The 14,793-nt window shown below is 47.4% G+C and overlaps 1 protein-coding gene and 1 long non-coding RNA gene across 3 annotated transcripts in view; one reads left to right on the top strand and one right to left on the bottom strand.

Annotated features, from left to right (window-relative positions):
- The window catches only part of LOC140418001 (uncharacterized), a 200,932-nt gene that overhangs the window by 5,442 nt on the left and 180,697 nt on the right, over window positions 1-14,793 (bottom strand). The gene's annotated exons all lie outside the window — the stretch shown is intronic.
- On the top strand, window positions 791-6,684 carry LOC140422208 (uncharacterized). 2 transcript variants are annotated; one of them, XR_011947310.1, is made up of 3 exons: window positions 791-1,046; window positions 1,246-1,627; window positions 3,750-6,684. It is a non-coding gene; the product is annotated as an uncharacterized lncRNA (long non-coding RNA). The 2 variants fall into 2 exon arrangements; XR_011947309.1 differs by lacking the exon at window positions 791-1,046 and having other exon boundaries at window positions 1,053-1,627.

The following is a 14,793-nucleotide window of genomic DNA, read 5'->3' as shown; positions in this document are numbered from 1 at the left end:
AGCTCATTTACCGATCTACCTCAGCACCATTTTCCCACCCTATCCCCCATATCCCTAGATATCTTCAATATCGAGAAACGGATCAATCTTGATCTTGATCTTGAAAATACTTGATGACTGAGGCTCCACAGTCCTCTGAGGTAGAGAATTCCATCCTCAAGTGAAGAACTCCCTCCTCATCGCAGCTTTCTCTCTATTTTCCTGCCGGTTCCCCATAACCCTCGACTCACTGGTCAACCAGAAATCGGTCCAACTCAGCGGTGAATATATTCAGTGACCCCCAGACTCCACTGGTCCCTGTGGAAGAGAAATCCAAAGACTAACAAACCTCTGAGGGAAGAGATGACTGGAAATATATAACACATCTACAGCACAATATTACACAACTGCAAATAATAATAAATGTACTTTGTTACAGAACCATCAATAATATATCTAATCTGTACCAAATAACAGCACTGGACATTTCTCTGATATTAATTGACTGTCCCCTTAAATGTCAGCCATCTCCTGGGGAAAGCAGCCCTTTAATTGTGAACATTTGGAAAGAGGCCATCCTTTTAGCCAGACAAATAAATGTGTCAAGCTGAGGTAGCAAAGGATGTCAATGTCTTTAAGAGAGAGAGAGAGACCTGAGCCGACCTTTCCAGAGTCTGCAGCCTCCCTGCATTCACTTCCTTTCCCTTCAGTTGCTGCGCATGTGCGGGGCAGAGAGACTGCGTATGTGAGCCGGAAGAGACGTGGTACGCATGTGCTGATTTTCGTATGAGGAGTGCGCATGTGCGGGACTGAGGCGGGGACCGGAACAAAGCGGCGCACTGACCATTGTGTGTCCGGGTCTTCCAGCCTTTCCCATTGGACACCAGCTCAGCGCGGCTGGAGGGAAAAGTCTCTCCCACCCCCACGTGGTGTTCCGCCCCTCATCGTCTGTCAGAAGGGATTGACCAATGGGAAACCGGGGCGACCGGAAGGACTCTTCTCCAGCCAATTTGTGAGTGAAGATTGAGGTTCACACAGACGGAAACGTCCTCCTGTCTCCAACATCTGTGAGTAAAACACTTTCTTTTCTCCCCCTTTCCATTTCTTTACCCATTCTGGTCTTGAATTGGTGACTTGCAACAACTGAAGGGAAAGGAAATGAATCCAGGAAGAGAGGGTGGAGACTCTGGAAATGTTGGCCCAGGATTTTTCTCCTGAATTTCTATCCGTACAGACAGTGATGAATTTTGCAAACTCCTTTTACAGGATATTAGGTGAGGAGGATTCACAGCCAGAAATCTGAAACCTGATGTCACGAGAAGATCTGACAGATGGCCGCCTGAAAATCATTGAACAGCAGGACTGTACCATTTGGAGGAGGCTTCAATAGATTATCCAACCTGGAGAAACATGAGGATACCCGCACCATAGAAAATACGTTGAAATGTGGGGACTGTGGGAAGGGATTCAAAGGTTCATCTCAGCTGGAAATTCATCAATGTGGTCACACTGGGGAGAGACCATTCACCTGCTCCGTGTGCAGAAGGGATTCACAGTCAGTGTTTTTCAAACTTTTTTGCCCGGTACCCATTTTTACCAACCGACCATCCTTCACGACCCAGCTTTTCGCTTACCTCTAATGTGACAGGTGTGCCTGCTTGGTCCTCTGCTTTTCACACGCATACTTTCCCATACATGTGTTGGACACCCTTCACCTATGTGGGGCGACTGCTCGGGAGAGGGGGGGGGGCGGGATTGCACTGGCTTGAATGCTCCAGGTTTTGTTTTTTTATTGGTTATTCATTCGTTTCTGTTTTGGATTGAATATTCATTCGTTTCTGTTTTGGATTGATTATTAATTAGTTTCTGTTTTGCATTGATTATTCATTAGTTTCTGCTTTGGATTGATTATTTATTAGTTTCTGCTTTGGGTTGATTATTCATTTGTTTCTGTTTTGGATTGATTATTCATTCGTTTCTGTTTTGGATTGATTATTCATTAGTTTCTATTTTGCATTGATTATTCATTGGTTTCTGTTTTGGATTGATTATTCATTCATTTCTGTTTTGGTTTGATTATTTATTAGTTTCTGTTTTGGATTGATTATTCATTGGTTTCTGTTTTGGATTGATTATTCATTAGTTTCTGTTTTGCGTGTATTCTGGGTGTATTTTTAGTGTATTGCTGATTGTTCTGCATTCAGCTTTGTCCTTTTGCATTGTGGAATTGTTCAGAAAAAAAAGATGTAAAACTTTATCCTCTGTGCAACATCTGGGAAGAAATCAATGATTCCCCCGTTCCATTTGTTTTCTTATTCTGGCTTTGAGTTGGTGACTTGCAGCAACTGAAATGAAAGGAAGTGAATTCAGGGAGGGTGCAGACTCTGGAAAGGTTGGCCCAGGTCTCTCTCTCTCTCTTTTAGGGGCAGCATGGTAGCACAGTGGTTAGCACAGTTGCTTCACAGCTCCAGGGTCCCAGGTTCCATTCCAGCTTGGGTCACTGTCTGTGTGGAGTCTGCACGTTCTCCCTGTGTCTGTGTGGGTTTCCTCCGGGTGCTCCGGTTTCCTCCCACAGTTCAAAGATGTGCAGGTAAGGTGGATTGGCCATGCTCAATTACCCTTAGTGTCCAAAAAAAAAAAGGTTAGGTGGGGTTGCTGAGATAGGGTGGAGGTGTGGGCTTAGATAGTGTTCTCTTTCCAAGGGCCGGTGCAGATTTGATGGTCCGAATGGCCTCCTTCTGCACTGTAAATTCTATGATTCTGAAAGACATTGACATCCTTTGCTCCCTCAGCTTGACACATTTATTTGTCTGGCTAAAAGGATGGTCTCTTTCCTAATGTTCACAATTAAAGGGCTGGTTTCCCCAGGAGATGGCTGACATTTAAGGGGACAGTCAATTAATATCAGACCAGAGAAATATCCAGTATTGTTATATTATGCAGATTAGATATATTATTTATGGTTCAGTAATAAAGTACATTTATTATTTCCAGTTGTGTAATATTGTGCTGTAGCTACGTTATATATTTCGAGTCATCCCTTCTCTGAGGGTTGTTAGTCTCTGGATTTCTCTTCCACAGGGACCAGTGGAGTCTGGGGGGGGTCATTGAATATATTCATGGATGAGTTGGACAGATTTATATTTGACGAGGGAGTCAAGGGTTATGGGGAATAGATCATAAAATTAAGGGAAAGGCAAGATGAAGAGGGATTTCTTCACTCGAGGATGTGGTGAAGCTTTGGAATTCTCTACCCCAGAGGCCGTGGAGCCTCAGTCATCAAGTATTTTCAAGCCAGAGATTGATACACCTCCACTTATCTCAGTAACCCCACCTAACCTTTTGTTTTAGACACTAAGGGTAATTTAGCAAGGTAATTTAGGATTCTCGATATTAAAGATATTGAGGGATATGGGGAATGGTGTGAGAAAATGATGTTGAGGTAGATCGGCCAATGGTCTAACCGAATGGTTGAGCAGGCTCAATGGGCCGAATGGCCAACTGCAGCTGCCATTTGTTATGGTCTCTGTGTCCAGGACAGGAAGCAGTGAGCAGGGATCTGTCAATCAGCCTGAATCAGCACCTTTAGGAGAATTGGGAGGGTGGATATTAGATACAACAGAGAGAGAATGGAGAGAAAGTGTGTGGGATGGAGATTTACACCTTTTGGGAAATGACAGAGGAAAGAATGTTCCAGAGAAACTAAATTTGTCTGATCTGAATTCCTATCCCGTACTGACAGTGATGTTGTTTCTAAATTGTTTTTACAGGATATTAGAAGAAGAGGAATTATAGACAGCAACCTCAAACGTCACATCCCGACCTGACTGAGCAACTAGGTTCATCAGGCCCCGACTATCATCAGCGTTTAAATCTAGGGGGCAAAATGTTTGCCTGCTCTGTCTATTTAAGAAGATTTGAAACATCAGTGTGACTGGAAAAGCACCGAGACACACACACCCGAGTGAGAGTGTTCCAGAGCACTGACTGTGGAAAGAGCTTTAACCAGTGACACAGCCTGAAAAAACATCACACCATTCACAGCGGGGAGAGACCGTACACGTGTTCTGTGTATGGACGAGGCTTCAACTGATTATCCAACCGAGAGACACATGAGGAGACCCAGAACATGGAAAAAACGTGGAAATGTAGTGACTGTGGGAAGGGATTTCAGAGCCCCATCTCAGCTGGAAGCTCATCGACAAATTCACACTGGAGAGAGGCCGTTCACCTGCTCTCAGTGTGGGAAGGAATTCACTTGTCTATCCAACCTGCAAACACACCAGCGAGTTCACACTGGGGAGAGGCCGTTCACCTGCTCTCAGTGTGGAAAGGGATTCAGTCGTTCAACCACCCTGCAGAAACATCAGCGACTTCACACTGGGAAAAGGCCGTTCACCTGCTCCCAGTGTGAGTAGCGATTCACTGAGTTATACAGCCTGAAGTCATACCAGTGAGTTCATTCTCGGGAGAAGCCATTCATCTGCTCTCAGTGTGGGAAGGGATTCAGACATACATCCACGCTACAGAGACACCAGCGGGTTCACACTGGGGAGAAACCATTCATCTGCTCTCAAGTGTGAGAAGCGATTCACTGAGTTTTCCAGCCTGAAGTCACACCAGCGGGTTCACTCTCGGGAGAAGCTATTCATCTGCTCTCAGTGTGGGAAGGGATTCACTTGGCTATCCGACTTGCAGAGACACCAGCGAGTTCACACTGGGGAGAGGCCGTTCACCTGCTCTCAGTGTGGGAAGGGATTCAGTCGGTTATCCAGCCTGAAGTCACACCAGGAAGTTCACACTGGGGAGCAGCCATTCACCTGCTCTTGGTGTGGGAAGGAATTCAGACATTCATCCAGCCTGCGAAAACATCAACATGTTCACACTGGGGAGAGGCCATTCCTCTGCTCTGAATGTGGGAAGGGATTTTGTAATTCATCGCACCTGCTGAGACACCAACAAGTTCACAATTAATAATGTGGGTTGGATACTGTTATTGTTTCTGCTCTCAATTTCATCCAGGACTGCATTCCCGTAACTGCCTCCCCGAACAGGTGCCGGAATGTGGCGACTAGGGGCTTTTCACAGTAACTTCATTTGAAGCCTACTTGTGACAATAAGCGATTTTCATTTCATTTCAAATTTGCCATCCTTACCGGGTCTGGCCCACATGTGACTCCAGACCCACACAGATGTGGTTGACTCTTAACTGTCCCCCACTGTAATGACCTAGCAAGCCACTCAGTTCAAAGGCAATTATGAATGGGTAACAAATGCTGACCCAGCCAGTGATGCCTACATCCCAAGAAAAAGTTTTATCAGGTGGATCTAAAATAAATACATTTGTCTCTGTTCCATTGAGTCTACAGCACAGGGCCAGGCCAGTCGGCTCAATTGGTCTCTGTCAGTGTTCATGCTCCACATGAGCCTCCACCCACCCCTCTTCATCTCCCCCCATCAGAATCTCCTTCTATTCCTTTCTCCCTTGTCAAGATACAGCTGTTCATGCAGTATTCATGCTGTTCACCTCAACCACTCACTGTGGTAGCGAGTTCCACATTCTCACCACTCGCTGGATAAAGAGGTTTCACTTGAAATCCCTATTGGATTATTGAACCCCTGAAAATGGATTGAAAATGCACGCAGCATTTCACAGAGATTGGCTGAATTGTCAGCGCAGATGGGGCAGCACGGTGGCGCAGTGGTTAGCAGTGCTGCCTCACGGCGCCGAGGTCCCAGGTTCAATCCTGGCTCTGGGTCACTGTCATGTGGAGTTTGCACATTCTCCCCGTGTTTGCGTGGGTTTCATCCCCACAATTGAAAGATGTGCAGGCTAGGTGGATTGGCCACGCTAAATTGCCCCTTAATTGGAAAAATGAATTGGGTACTCGAAATTTAAAAAAAAGAATTGTCAGCATGGATAGAGATAAATGTGTGGCCTGATAGACATGACAGAGATTTGTTTGAAAGGTGACCAAGGCTGGAATCTAAATGTTGAAGGGTATTTGACATATTGGAATGCATGAAGCTCGGAAAAGATGATGGGATTGCCCCTGTTCATTAAGGATTACATTAGTTCAGTACTGAGAGATCAACTTAGCCTGAAAGTTCAGGGTGTGGAATCAGCTTTGCTCGAGATAAGAAATAATAAGTTACAAGGTCTCTTGTGTGAGTAGTTAATGGGCCTCCTAACAGTAGTTACATTGTAGGTAGAGTATACAGGAAGTATTAAATAAGGCTTGTAATTAATGTACCACAATAATCATGGGTGACTTTAGGCATCAGTTAGGACGATGAGCCTGACGAATATTAATCATGAGGAAGTGACACCACAATGAGAAACTGACATCACACATCAGCAAGGTGACCGATATCCTTCAGAGACCAATCAGACATTGATCGTGCCCCATTTAACCAATCAGGGACTGATCATGGGCTGCTTGGGCCAATCAGAACCACAGGAAACTACCAGCCATGCGTAGAGGTAGATACTAGAAAGGGTTAATGAGCTACAATTCTCGAGCTCGTTGCACAACACAACATGAAGAAAGAGGATAGACTTCAGTCAACAGAACAAGAGACAGCTCCACAGTCACCTGGAAGCTGAGAGCTGGTGATCCAGAGTGAACGGACTGATCCACTGCCTTTGTTAATTATTGTGATTTTGTACTTATTACAATTAACTTAATAAATTCTGTGACAATATTCTTGTACCTGGAATGGTCTGTAACTAGTCAGGGGCTGCAGGTAACTTTCACAACATAGTCTGACATGTAATTGATTTGAGTGTTACAATTCAGATTGGAGCCAAACCCGGACCTTACAATAGGATCGAATTTCACATTCCATTTGGGTATCCTGCACTAACAGTGATGGCTTTTGTAAATTCCTTTTCCAGGATATTAGAAGAGGAGGAGTTACAGACAGAAATTTCACACCAAATATCACATCAAGATGTGACAGAGTCACTTGATTCATGGGAGCTGAATATCATCGACCTTTGAATTTAAAATGAGAAATGTTTGTCTGTTCTTCTGCTGAAAGAGATTCTTATACATCACTCAGTGTACAGACACTGAGCCAGGCTCATCCGAGTGAGGCATCACTAAAAAAATCCATTTTATATTTTGCAGCTCACCCAAAGATGGAAATTTCAGCACACATTTCTCCATCTTGTATTTTTTGTTTTGTTTGCCTGTTAAATATCGTTGCCCTCTGGATGTTTCATTACAGAACTCAGCTCGAAGACATCAAAACTTGTATCCGGCCTTGCCTGTGTGCCCCATTCGTCAATTCAACTTTGCAGCAGCTCAGTCCCAGCTTTGGAAACACCTTCATCTTTCTGTGAGGCCCCGGCCCCATTGACTGTGACAGGGTTCATACTGTCTCCCTGAGATTGTTGATGTAAAGTCACATCAGACGCACACTGCCCAATTTCCAATCCAATTTATTTATAGGTCCCAGAAGCCTGACTCCAACCTTAAATGTTGTTCTGATCCTGTCAGTAACATTGTTTTGGAACTCACTAGTATCACCACATAGGCAGTCATCAACATGCATCATAAAGATGCCCGAGAGTTTCCTGCCTTGGAACCAATAAAGCACGGCAGCTTCTGCCTTCAGGTAGAGACAACCCGACTTGGACAAAACTGATCTAACTGAGAAGTGCCATACACTTGAAACATTGTTCAAAACATAGACAAACTTATTGAATTTCCAAAGTCTTCCATCTACATCTGGCACCGTAGGTTGTAGAAACACTGCCCTCTGGAGGCGATCCCCCAGCGCAAATGCAGCTTTTATGTTTCTTGACTGAAAGTTCTGAGAAAATGTCACGAAAAGGGCAAAAGAAATTTCAAAATTACCTTTCCCGCTATGGGCGAGTCCACTCTGACCTCTTTCTCTCCTAAGACTTCTTCAAATTCCCGCGTCACTAACCTCACCTTGGTCTTATAAGTTCCATCTGGTTGGACCTTTTCTGTGCAGATCCATCGATGTGATGATGCTGGCTGACCCCTATCTGGGACCTCTGAACACACGCCAAACTCTGTCCAACTGCCTAACTCTTTCTGTTTCACCTCCCATACGGCTTCATCCCCAGAGTCGTCAGTGGATCCTGTTCCTGATGCCAGGCTGTTTTGGGACAAATGTCACTCGCAGTCTAGAGTTGGGTAAAGTTTAGGAATCTTTATTACAAACATGCAGGGAATGCTTCAGCGAACCGAAGCATCTCTAGGAGTAGTTACAATAACACACGTTTATACACAGTACAGTTGCAGCTGTTTTGTCTGCAATTTGGTGGGAAAGTACAGGACGTAAAGGAAACAACTCGAAAATAGCTCACTTATTGGCTATAGTGACTTCATCTCTCACAAAACACATCTCGGAAAACAATAGCCAGACCAGTAACCCAGAGACCCAGGATAATGCAGATGGTGAAATTTTAATTAATTAAAAATCTGGAATTAAAAGTCATCGCTGACCATGAAAGCATTGTCGATAGTTGTAAAAACCCATCTGGTTTCTTTTAGATCCACCTGTAGTGGGGGAATAACACTATTTACTATCCAGGATAAAATAAATGTACTTCAGCCTTTGTGGATCATTCCAGTGGAAATGTGTTCTCCCCCAGACTCAAAGAGCGTCGGTCCACTGGAAGCAAAATCGTGAGACCGGCCAATCCAGCAGAAAGAAACCCTCCGACCCTCCCACTTCACCAAGTGTCAGAATGAACAAAGTTTGATCTGATTAAATTTATTTACATGCACCGAGGTACAGTGAAACGTATTGTTCTGTGTACAATACAGACAGATCATTTTAGACATGAAAAAACATAGGACATATGATAAATACACAATTTAAATACATAGACATTGGGTGAAGCATACGGAGTGTAGTGCTACTCAGTAGAGAAGATGTGTGGAGAGATCAGTTCAGTCCATAAGAGGGTCATTCAGCAGTCTGGTGACAGCGGGGAAGAAGCTGTTTAGAATCTGTTATTGCGAGATCTCAAACTTTTGTATCACCTGCCCAATGGAAGAGATTGGAAAAGAGAATAACCTTGGTGGGAGGGTGTTTGATTTTGCTGCCGGCTTTCCCAAAGCAGCAGGAGGTGTGGACAGAGTCAATGGATGGGAGGCGGGTTTGTGTGAGGGACTTGGCTGTGTTCACAACTCTGTAGTTTCTTAGTCTTGGGCTGAGCAGTTGCCATACTGAGTGTCATGGGAGTGTCCCTTTAAGAAATGTTTTGTCTTATCACATGGCTTCAGTGATGTCATTGTGTGGGTGGAGCTGGGCTGTGGCTCTGGGTGTTGGCTTTACTTTCGCTTTGGTTTGGGGCAGTTTTGTGGCTGAGTTTTTTGCTTTCGTTCTCACATTTTTGGCTGCTGTACTCAGAAAGAGGAGTATTTTGGCCTGTCTCTCGATCTTCATTTTAAAAGCTGTTTCCAGACTGCTTGATAACTTGAAAAGAAATAATTGCTTCCTGGAAGGAATTCAAACCTGCTGTTTTGGAAAGGAAACAAGCGCATCCAAACCAGGTCTTGAGTGCTGTGTGCTGGGCCACACCTTTGAAAAGGAGGTACTGGTTTATGGGATCGTGTTATTAAATTGGAACAGTTAAAGGGGGGAATGTATTCAGGGTTATACATAGATTACTGTAGCTGTGTGGGGTATTTATGTTTGTAATTTATAAAAATGCTTACTGTGTGTGTTTATAAAAATGTTAACTAAATTCGTAGAATAAAGCTTGTTTTGATTAAAAGTGGTGAAGGCCTCTGTTGAATAACACCTGAAAGGCAGCCCTTGTGCTCATCGGAACCAAAATCAATAAACAATTGTAGGTCAGGTGAACTCCATGATATACTTTGGAGTTTTCTGAACCCTGGCCCATAACATAAGCTGTGATGCAGCCAGATAAGATGTTTTCTATGGTGCTCCTGTAAAGGTTGGTGCACCTGTAATAATTGGTAAAAGTCAATGATAATCTTCATAATTGCTTACGTTAATGCTGCAATGAAGTTACTGTGAAAATCTCTTAGTCGTCACACTCTGGCGCCTGTTTGGGTTCACTGAGGGAGAATTCAGAATGTCCAATTCACCTAACAAGCACGTCCTTCGGGAATTGTGGGAGGAAACCGGAGCACCCGGAGGAAACCCACGCAGACACGGGGAGAACATGCATACTCTGCACAGACAATGACCCAAGCGGGAATCAAACCTGGGATGCTGGCGCTGTGAAGCAACAATGCTAACCACTGTGTTACCGTGCCGCCCATGTGGCAATCGGTGTGGACATGCTGAATTTCCTTAGTTTCCTGAGGAAGTATATGTTTCTTGGTTGTAACGCTGATGTGGGTGGACCAGGACAGAATGCTGGTGATGTGCACACCTCGGAATTTGAAGCTGCTAACCATCTCCACCTCAGCCCCATTAATGCAGACAGGGGTGTGTACGATACTTCACTTCCTGAAGTCAATGACCAGCTTCTTAGTTTTGCTGACATTGAGGGAGAGATTGTTGTCATTACACCATGCCACTAGGTTCTCTATCTCCCTCCTGGACTCTGACTCATCGTTGTTTGACATCCGACCCATTACGTCATGTCATCAGCAAACCTGTAGATGGAGCGGGAGCAGATTTTGCCACACAGTCGTGTGTGTATAACGAGTGTAGTAGCGGGCTAAGTACGCAGCCTTGTGGGGCCCCGGTATTGAGGACTATCGTGGGGATGTTAGTGATCCGAACCACTACAGTCGTGTCATCAGCAAACATGTGGATGGATTTGGAGCCAAATTTTGCCATGCAGTCGTGTGTGTGTGTGTATAGGCAGTGCAGCCTTGCGGTGCTCCTGAATTGAGAACTATCACGGAGGTGGTGTTGTTGTTTATCTTTACTGATTGTGGTCTGTGGGTCAGAAAGTCGAGGATCCAGGTGCAGAGGGAGGAGCCTAGTCCGAAGTTTTGGAGTTTTTATATGAGCTTGGTTGGGATTATGGTGTTGAAGGCAGAGCTGTAGTCAATGAATAGGAGTCTGACGTAGGAGTCCTTGTTGTCGAGTTGCTTCTGGGGCAAGTATAGGGCCAGGGAGATGGCATCTGCTGTGGACCGGTTGTGGCGGTATGTGAATTGCAGTGGATCAAGGAATGCTGCGAGTATGGAGTTGATGTGTCCAACATCTCGAAGCAATTCATAATGATTGATGTCAAGGCCACCGGATGGTAGCCATTGAGGCACGTTGCCTGGTTCTCCTTTGGCACCGGTATGATGGTGGTCTTCTTGAAGCCAATGGGAACCTTGGAACGGAGGAGGGAGAGATTGAGGATGTCTGGAAACACACCTGCCAGTGGGTCAGCGCAGGATCTGGGTGCATGACCTGGCACAACCAATGAGAGTCCCTGTCGTTAGTCTGCGGGTCTAGATTAGTTTGGTATCGTCACTTGGGAGTCCCTGTTGGCTTTGTGGAGGTCATATATAGATTTCTTGAATAGATCAGGGTTGCCTGCCTTGAACACCTTCAGTCGGGAGCGAATCTCCCAATTAAACCATGGATTCTGGTTGGGTGACGTACAGACTACCTTCTTTTACACGCAATCTTCTACACATTTACTGATGAAGTCTGTGACGGTGCTGGCATACTCGTCTAGATTGGCTGCAGAGTTAACATAGAACATACAGTGCAGAAGGAGGCCATTCGGCCCATCGGGTCTACACCGACCCACTTAAGCCCTCACCCTATCCCTGTAACCCAATAACCCCTCCTAACCTTTTTTGGTCACGAAGGCAATTTATCATGGCCAATCCACCTAACCTGCAAGTCTTTGGACTGTGGGAGGAAACCGGAGCACCCGAAGGAAACCCACGCAGAGACAGGGAGAACGTGCAGACTCCGCACAGACCGCTAGCGACCCAGCAGGGAATCGAACCTGGGACCCTAGTGCTGTGAAGTCATAGTGCTATCCACTTGTGCTACCATGCTGCCCTTGTTATTGTATATGGACCAGTCCACTGACTCCAAGCAGTCGCGTTGCATCGACCTTCTGTTGCATCAACCTTCTTAACCGGATTCTCCTGTTAAGTTTCTGCTTGTAGGACTTCCAATTGCGGCGATGCGGAGCTAAGCCGCACATTTCGGCAGCTCCCGCTACAACGGACTTTTGGGCTCTCCGGAGGAGCCCCAACGGAATTTTTTTTTGACTAAATCCCGTGTGGGAAGGTGAAGTAAGGTCCCCCTTCCGTCGCATGGAGGGGATTAGCAGTGAACGACCAAAAAACAAGCTCTGGAGCAGCGGCAGAAACGAGGGGGGAAAATCAAGATGGCGGAGGTCGGAGATCGAGCAGCATGGGGGCCGGACCAGCAGGAGTTTCTCAGGCGCTGCATGGAGGAGCTTAAAAAGGAGGCGCTGGCGCCAATGCTGTTGGCGATCAAGGGGCTGAAGGAGACCCAGAAGGCCCAGGCCATAGTGCTCAGAGAGGTGAAGGACAAAACTAACGAGAACGAGGACGAGATCTTGGGCCTGGCGGTGAAGATGGAGGCGCACGAGGCGCTGCACAAGAGGTGGGCCGAGAGACTCGAGGTCCTGGAGAACAGGTCGAGGAGGAAGAATCTCCAGATTCTGGGTCTCCCCGAAGGAGTGGAGGGGGCTGATGCCGGGGCGTATGTGAGCATGATGCTCCATTCGCTGGTGGGTGCAGAGGCCTTTCCGAGCCCCCTGGAGCTAGAAGGGGCTCACCGGGTCCTGGCAAGGAGACCCAAGGCTGGCGAGCCGCCAAGGGCGATAGTGGCGAGGTTCCATCACTTCGCAGACAGAGAGAGTGTCCTGAGATGGGCCAAGAAGGAGCGGAGCAGCAGATGGGAGAATGCGGTGATCCGAGTATACCAGGACTGGAGCGCGGAGGTGGCAAAGAGGACAGCTGGCTTCAACCGGGCCAAGGCGGTGCTGCATAAAAAAAGGGTGAGATTCGGAATGCTGCAGCTAGGACGACTGTGGGTCACTTATCAGGACCGACACCACTATTTTGAAATGCCAGAAGAGGCTTGGACCTTTATCCAAACGGAAAAATTGGACTCGAACTGAGGGACTGTGGATGTGGGGGAGATGTTGACTATACAGGGTTGTAAATATGGGTAAAGAATGTTTCACGGGTGGGACGATGGATGGGGATGGGGGAAGAGTTCTTGATGGGGGGACAATGAGGAATGTGGGCGTCGGTGCTGGAGGGAGGTGAGACTCGGGGATGGGGGAATTTGGATAAGGCCGCAACAGGAGCTGCGCCACAGGGGGCGGGGCTGGCTCAGGAAAGCGATGGCTTTTTCCCGCGTTAGGGAGGGGGGGGGATGGAGGAGCGTAAGGAGGAGGAGGGATTTCCACACGGGGGGGTCAACGGGAAGGCGGGGGAAGCCGGGGTCAGCAGGAGGCAGTGGGCCGGTTAAGAGGGCCCGAGTATTCACGCACTTAAAGGGACTGAAGGCAGACATGGTCATGCTTCAGGAGACACATCTGAAGGTGGCAGATCAGGTCAGGTTAAGGAAGGGATGGGTAGGACAGGTGTTCCATTCGGGGCTGGATGCGAAGAATAGAGAGGTGGCAATACTGGTGGGGAAGTAGGTGTTGTTTGAGGTCAAGAACATAGTAGCGGACAATGGAGGCCAATATGTGATGGTGAGCGGTAGGTTGCAGGGGACGGGGGTGGTATTGGTAAATGTATACGCCCCGAATTGGGACGATGCTGGATTCATGAAACGGATGTTGGGCCGTATTCCGGACTTGGAGGTAGGAAGCTTGATAATGGGTGGGGATTTCAACACGGTGTTGGACCCAGCACTGGATCGCTCCAGATCTAGGACCGGAAAGAGGCCGGCTGCAGCCAAGGTGCTCAGGGGGTTCATGGATCAGATGGGGGGAGTAGATCCGTGGAGATTTGCCAGGCCTTTGGCCAGAGAATTTTCTTTTTTCTCCCATGTACACAAGGCCTACTCCCGGATAGATTTTTTTGTTCTGGGCAGGGCATTGATCCCGAAAGTGGAGGGAACGGAGTATTCGACCATAGCCATTTCAGACCACGCCCCGCACTGGGTGGAACTGGAGCTGGGGGAGGAGAGGGACCAACGCCCGCTGTGGCGGTTGGATGTGGGACTGCTGGCAGACGAGGAAGTGTGCGGAAGGGTGCGGGGGTGCATCGAAAGGTATCTGGAGGCCAACGACAACGGGGAGGTGCAGGTGGGAGTAGTACGGGAGGCGCTGAAGGCGGTGGTCAGGGGAGAGTTAATCTCCATCAGGGCTCATAGGGAGAAGAGAGAGGGCAGGGAAAGGGAGAGGTTAGTGGGGGAGATCTTAAGAGTGGACAGGAGATATGCAGAGGCCCCTGATGAGGGACTACTCAGGGAGAGACGAAGTCTCCAGACGGAGTTCGACCTGTTGACCACAGGGAAGGCAGAGGCACAGTGGAGGAAAGCACAGGGGGCGATGTATGAGTATGGGGAGAAGGCGAGCCGGATGCTGGCACATCAGCTCCGTAAGATGGCAGCGAGGGAAATAGGTGGAGTCAAGGATGGAAAGGGAACTACGGTGCGGAGTGCGGTGAAAGTGAATGAGGCATTCAAGGCCTTCTACGAGGAGCTGTATAGGTCCCAGCCCCCAGGGGGAAAAGAGGGGATGCGACGATTCTTGGACCAGCTGGGGTTCCCGAGGGTGGAGGAGCAGGAGGTGGCTGGTTTGGGGGCGCCAATTGGGATGGCGGAGCTGGTTAAAGGACTGGGGAGCATTCAGGCAGGGAAGGGACCGGATGGGTTCCCGGTGGAGTTCTATAGGAAGTA

The sequence above is a fragment of the Scyliorhinus torazame genome, chromosome 5 (genome assembly GCF_047496885.1).
Source record: "Scyliorhinus torazame isolate Kashiwa2021f chromosome 5, sScyTor2.1, whole genome shotgun sequence".
NCBI classification, from domain to species: domain Eukaryota; kingdom Metazoa; phylum Chordata; class Chondrichthyes; order Carcharhiniformes; family Scyliorhinidae; genus Scyliorhinus; species Scyliorhinus torazame.
The sequence above is the reverse complement of the archived record's forward strand: the minus strand, read 5'-3'. Positions and strand labels throughout refer to the sequence as shown.